We start from the raw sequence: 6966 nt of genomic DNA on the forward strand, positions 1-6966 counted from the left end.
ATGGGCGTGTTTAATACTTTTTGGTTTGCTTTAATTATTATTGCTTTAATAATCGCTCTCAGCTTCTGTTTAATTAGAAGCATCGCATTGTGAGGTCAGTGAAGGCTAAGCCTAAATGGAATGAGTCAGTAGTTTCATTTGTCGCAACAATGGTTGCCAATGGAATATCTAAATTTCATTAATAAGTTTTTGTCTATGGATGGTTTACTGCTTTTGTGATGAAATCCTGTGATTTTTCTGATGTATCTGTAAAGATGGAACTAGAGGTTGAGGAGTGTGGTAGAGGAGCTAAAAAAATGCTTTGCCTCTTGAGAATTGAGATTATTGATAAGGCCTTTGAGAAATTCAGAAAGGATATTCCATATATGCAATGAGGGATGATGATCTTATGGTATATGCTCACAAGTCTAAAAGTGAGCAGGAGCTTAAAATTTGGTTTTGTCCACTTCTGAATTATTGAGAAGAAGAAAGGGCAACAGATAGAACTTGAAATTTGTATTATGAAGCGTTTTGTGTTTCTCTCAGAATTTAGTGTTCTTATTTTAATTTTACTTATTGTGCATTGCATACTCTTTCACACTTATAGGTACCTTCAGATGGAAGATGTATCTAAGGTCTACTTGATTAGAATACTCAAGTTTGTGCAAAATGCAAATACATTTGATTTTATTCCCTTTAATTAATTGATATTAAATATAATGGTATTAACATAAATCTCTTTCATGTTGGGCCAGTAGTTTGCATCAACCCAGTAAATATTTACCAAGCAAATATGATCTGGTGTTGATATCAGGCCTTCAAACCTGTAGCGTTTTAAGCATATGCTGAATACCTCACAACCTCTATTTTGCTACATCTATGTTTCGCCATGACTATAAATAAAATTCATATTAAGTAATAAGAAAAGCACCTGCACAAGTTGAAGAGATGAGGAAGACGAAGATATCTGATGATGTACACAAATCCAATAAAACCCACCTATGTAATAACGTAAACGCTACACGTAGTAGTTGGGTAGATATGAAAAAGGCATGTATACAGATAAGCTCAAAAGTCTAATATGTCCTCAAACAAAACCTAAATTACCCATAAGCAAGTATGTCGAAACTGCAAATTTCCGTAACCGATGCCGAAACCTATCAAACCATGTCCGAATGACCTCAAATTTTGCACACAAATCATATTCAAAATTACGGACCTACTCCAACTTTCGGAATCAGATTCCATATTTCTACAAGACAAATGGATCTCACTTCTAATAGCAGGAGAAGAGAAGAAAAGAACGTTAGATTTTTGTGGCAAAGTGATGATGCAATTAAATGATTAAAATAATATAAACCTAAGATATTCCTTTTTCCACATACTCGGCTAAGTACAAAATTAGAGGAAAGAGAGACTTTGTTTTGTAAAAAATATTGATAAATTTTTTAGGATTATTACTAACTACTAAATGTTATAGAGAGGCCATGAAATATCAGTTGTTTAACGTTATTTTCCTCTATGCGAAGAACTGATGAGAAAAGAATAAGGTAACTCACTCACAGAAGGGATGATAATCGCCTAAGCAAAATTTGACTTCGGATTCGCATTGATAAGTGGAAGACTATCATTGTACACCTCATCTGTCCATATGTTGTGCACATCTGCCTGGATAATGATGAGGTGTACAATGATAGCAATGGGCAGGTGCAATCTAGTACATCTGCCTGGATAATGGCAGTATGAACATTAGTTTGCACATTGTGCAAATACCATTATTCAAATAATTGTCCAGCCCGCATCACCGTATATTAACTTCCTTTTTATCGTCTTGCATCATTCTGTATAATTCGCGTCGCCTAGGCTTCTTGTCGGCATATATTTTTTCTGATTTGTCAATTTTATGGTTTTTACTCGACATTTCACTCGTCTACTTCCTGAATGGGAAATGTCACATACATATTTACATTACCGAATGTAAACAAATCCACATATGGAATAGCTCAAAAGCTGCACATAATATGTATGCTTACATTTTTTAGAAAAACCCACGTAAAAACGTACAATATCTATAAATAGATAAGCAGAGATTAGAAAATTTACCTTCTAGTTCAAGTGCTACTGCATAACAAAAGTAGAACACATCCACAATAGATCACAAGAACTGCAATGACAAAGAGAATAAATTGTCATGCACAACAGAGCCAAAAAAGCAAAGAACACATTGAGGTCTCATAAAGAACATCAAATACAACAGATGGTAACAAAATAAATAAAGTTGAAGCAGTAATTAATAAAGAATACTCATTTTATAAAACATAAAACCACCGATCCATAGACCTATCAAAATAACTTTGAAACCAAAAACAATTCAGTCAATATATATGTGATGAATGACATACCTAGAAGCACACAGAATTACAATCAAAAGGAAAAGCTTTTCCATTCTAATAATGAGGTAGAAATAGATAACAAAAACTAATATTAGCTCTGAAGTTTCCTGAGAAATAATTCAAACAAAAACAAAATCATTCATGCTTAAGTAATCTCACTCTAATTATAATCTTAAACTCCTCAAACTCCTTAAATTTTCAACAGCACCTACAAAGAGATAGAAAACAATAAAATTCATATTAAGTAATAAGAAAAGCACCTGCACAAGTTGAAGAGATGAGGAAGACGAAGGTATCTGATGATGTACACAAATCCAATAAAACCCACCTCTCCAAATGGGAGGAGAATTCAAGACTTTATCATCATGGATGACTAGTAGGTATATATGAACTTGTTTTATTGGGTCCAAATAGCAATTGATGATTCAAGTGTGATATGTTATCTCACTTTTCGTATGTTGTCTACCAATAGCACACAATAAATGAAGTTGAGATTCCAGTTGAGGTTGTACCCTTTAAAAGGCTACTTTCCATGCTTCAATTCACCTTTGGTTTTGCTGTAATTATGATCTTTCAAAGCATACTTAGGTCCAATAAGCATTACCGGAATTATTATGATTTTGATTTTTGCTACCAACATTTATAGATCACTGTAATATTTAATCATGTCTTTAAATATATTCCTAACAATGCAAATTTTGTCTCTTATTGTTTCTCTTGCTATAAGAATATAAGTAAAATTAGAGCTACTATCATATTGTGCTTTTGATTTTGTAGGTTTTAATTTCTCTAAATTTTTTTGCAACTAATTTATGTTTTTTCAAGATTGACTTCAAACTTTCAATTTATTCTTTATTTATAAGCATAATTTTCAGGATAGCTGCATGGAGTGACGATGTGTGGTTGCTAAAACTACACACCAATCTAAGAGTATAAAAACATATCATTGCCTCTTAAGATTTTAAAAATCTTTAGTTGTATGTCAATAAAGTTAGAAGCAATGATCCAGAAAAGAAAATTATAGTTATAGCAAGACAACAAATTAGGGAAAAGCTACTAAAAGCTAACTTAAAAATATGTTTCGTTATTTACTATTATATGGGCAAAAAAATTAGATTGTTGTTAAAAATTATTCAGAGAAATACATAATGCCTTGTGTCACACCTCCATTTTCCGTCCCCGCGAGGGGTGAAGGAGTTTTTTCCAATTAAAGGACAATCGAAAAGGGATTTGTTTATTTATTTCAGAGTCGCCACTTGGGAGATTTAGGGTGTCCCAAGTCAACAATTTTAATCCTGAATCGAAGAAAAGAATGACTCTGTATTACAGTCCGCGAACCAGAAATCCGGATAAGGAATTCTGTTAACCCGGGAGAAGGTGTTAGGCATTCTCGAGTTCCGTGGTTCTAGCACGGTCGCTCAACTGTCATATTCGGCTTGTTTATCTGATTTTATACAATTATGAGCTCGTGTGCAAATTTTAACTCTTTACCGCTTTTATTATTATATTTTAAAAGAATGTGAACATCATTTAAAAACATGTCTTTGGATTGCGTCACATGAAATGCATCCGCACTCCGGAACATATTTTTATTCAATGTTTTGGGATTTGGATTTGGGTCGCATGAAATGCACACCCGAATTTAAGAAGGTAAGATTATTAAAATGCGTGCCTAAAGCGATTAGCGTATTATTATTATTTCTGGGTAAGGCCGTGAAATTTTGCTAAACGGTCCATCCCGAAGTCTAAGCAATTTTAAAACAAATATTTACCGAGGGCCCCGCAATTTTGTATTTTTTATTCGGCGAGGCTCATCTCATTCTTATTTTTTAAGGACAATCCTAAAATGCCTACATTTTTCTATTAAATTTGTCTCTACAAAATGAAAGAGAAAAGGTCTTAATTTATTTACATACTTGAGTTAATATAGTTGGGTTTCGAATATGATTCATAAAATCTGAAAATGATGCAAGCAAGGCAGTCCATTGCCAATGCGGGCCCAGGCTCAACGTGTATGGCATAAACTAGACCTGGGCCATCTTATTCACATGTTACTACCTAATTACATTATACTAGGTATGTTCACAGTTTGTCAAATTAAAAAAAAAAACTTGGCAATCTAATTTTAATCCTAGACTATTTACATGCTGAAATTAACCAATAGTATTTAGCTAAACAATATTCCTACAAGTTCCGAAACGGTCTATTCGTTTAATGAACTAAGTGTTGAATATTTAAGAATAGTCTAAATCAGTTAACATGCTTTTGAGACATGATAATCATCCAACAATAATGAATTAATTAGACAGAGTTACTACACCATTTATTTATTTATTAGGAAATACCTAGATAGTTCGTCTGCTAAGATATCGTCAGATGTTCCACTATATATATTAAGCAGCTACATGATTTTGATTAGAGTAAGCTAGATAATTTATATATACAAATAAAATTCAGAACATAATCAAAATAAATTCAGAACTTCAACTTTTCATTTCGTATTCATGCTTCATGTTTCAGTTTACAATAATCAACGTGTCAGTTGTGTACCTGATATTGGAAGCAAAAGAAAAGTGAGATCAACAGAAATTCAGTAGCATACAACAACAACAACACCCAACAACCAGTAACAACCAGCAACGAGAAACCAGTGACAAATTTTTAAATCAAGTTAAAAATCCAGAAACACCGACAACAATCAACGGACATAAGCCAAGGGAATCTTTTCAGATTTGAAAGACTAATTAATGTTCAACCCTTAATTTCTGAATCCGTATATCAGAATATTTAAATTGTATATCGAGTGTATATTACTCTCTCTTTTAATTTCCAGAATGCTTTTATTTGTATTTTTTGGAAGTCTTAATATTTTCGCAATTTTTCTCTCTCTTAAATATTCAGCTCCCTTTTTTTCTCTCTCTATCTCCTTTTTTTGTCTTTTTTCCTCCCCTCTTCCTAAATTTTCTCTTCTATTTATAGCAACAGTTTCGAAATTTTCAGATTTGTTTTTTTATTAAAAGAAATCCCACTTACAAATTGCTTTTATTTTTTTAGAAAAAGAAATCCCACCTTTATTTACTTTTATTTTTAAAATTCCAACTTTAATTACTTTTATCTTATTTAAAATCCCATTTTTTTATTTTTTTAAAAGAGAATCTCACTTTATTTAACTTTTCTTTAAAAAAAACAAACCACTATCTTTTCTTTTTCTTTTAAAAAAACTACTTTCAATTACTTTAAATTTTTAAAATTTTCAGATACCTTTATATTTATTTTTTAATTCCAACCTTCTTTTACTTTTAATTTTTTTAAAATTTCCACAAAACTTTTTATTTTTTTTAAATTTTCTACATTCTTTTACTTTTTTTTAATAGAGAATTCCACCTATTTTTACTTTTATATTTTTTTATTCAATATTTCCCTTTTTCTTATTTTTTAAATCATTCCCGAAATTATTAATATTATTATTATTTTAAAAAAATAATAAATAAATATTTTTGGATTTTTTATATAAAAAAACAAAAAATTACAAAAAATATATTAATAGTGATAATTCACCTTTTAATTTTTTTTGGTATTTTTATCTTATAATAAAGAGTGTAATAAAGCTAAAATAATAGTAGGTTAAAACCCCCTAAAATATTTATATAAAAGAAGTGATAAAAAATTAAATGTTGTCAAAAATTAGGTGTTCACAGCTGCCCCTCTTTGCTCGAAAACACGAAGAGCTTTCGGGCAAATATAAAGTGAACAATGCGACTAATTTTTTGATCATATCGTTATTCAAAAGAGGAATAAAAAAAAAAGGAAAGGCGCAACCGAGTCCTGGTTTTGGACAACCTACATATCCCTGATTATAAGGGAATCAGGTCACGTGTAGTTCAGAAAGTGTTGGTAGCTGGGACTACAATGGGATTGCGATGTTACTGTTACTGCTGTTGCATGTTGTTATTACTGCTTACCGATCTCCTTGTTACACCATGCTGAAAGTAAACAAGAAGCTAGACTAAACTATAGTCTATGAATTACAAAATCTTATCCAGATCTTCAGTCGTGCTCTTGTATCTCTTGTTGCTACGATGTCTCGGTGACTCCTCTGGTATTTCTTGTCTTGTGTTCTCCCTTGACTGTCGATCTCGAACTACTTATGTCCTTCTCGGGAGCTTCGCATTATTTTTCCACCGAATCTTGAACTTCCTTTCTTTAGGGATTTTTGTTGTTTCCCGCTGGGGATTTCGGTTATATTCCTCTGCTTTACTGATTTGCAATGTATTCCTCTATTATATGGGCGGGCTCCCAAATTCAACCACAACTTTGAAAAATAAATCGCCATTTTGTTCTTCAGGGGGGCTCCTGACCTCAACAACAACTTTGAAAATAAAATGTCATTCCTTTCTTCAAGGGGGGCTCCTGACTGCTACAAAATAGACAAAACAAAGGAAATTTTCTGCCCCAGTTTGCACTAGGAAGATTTGTGAATTGTTAGCAATATTGTAAACCACTTATACTATATGCAATGGTGAGAGTAAACTAACGACTAGGCCAGGATGTGCGTCTCCTATGAGTAAAACCCGAAACTCTGACGAGCAAATGC

The sequence above is a fragment of the Nicotiana tabacum genome, chromosome 10, assembly GCF_000715075.1.
Source record: "Nicotiana tabacum cultivar K326 chromosome 10, ASM71507v2, whole genome shotgun sequence".
In the NCBI taxonomy this organism is placed as follows: Eukaryota; Viridiplantae; Streptophyta; class Magnoliopsida; order Solanales; family Solanaceae; genus Nicotiana; species Nicotiana tabacum.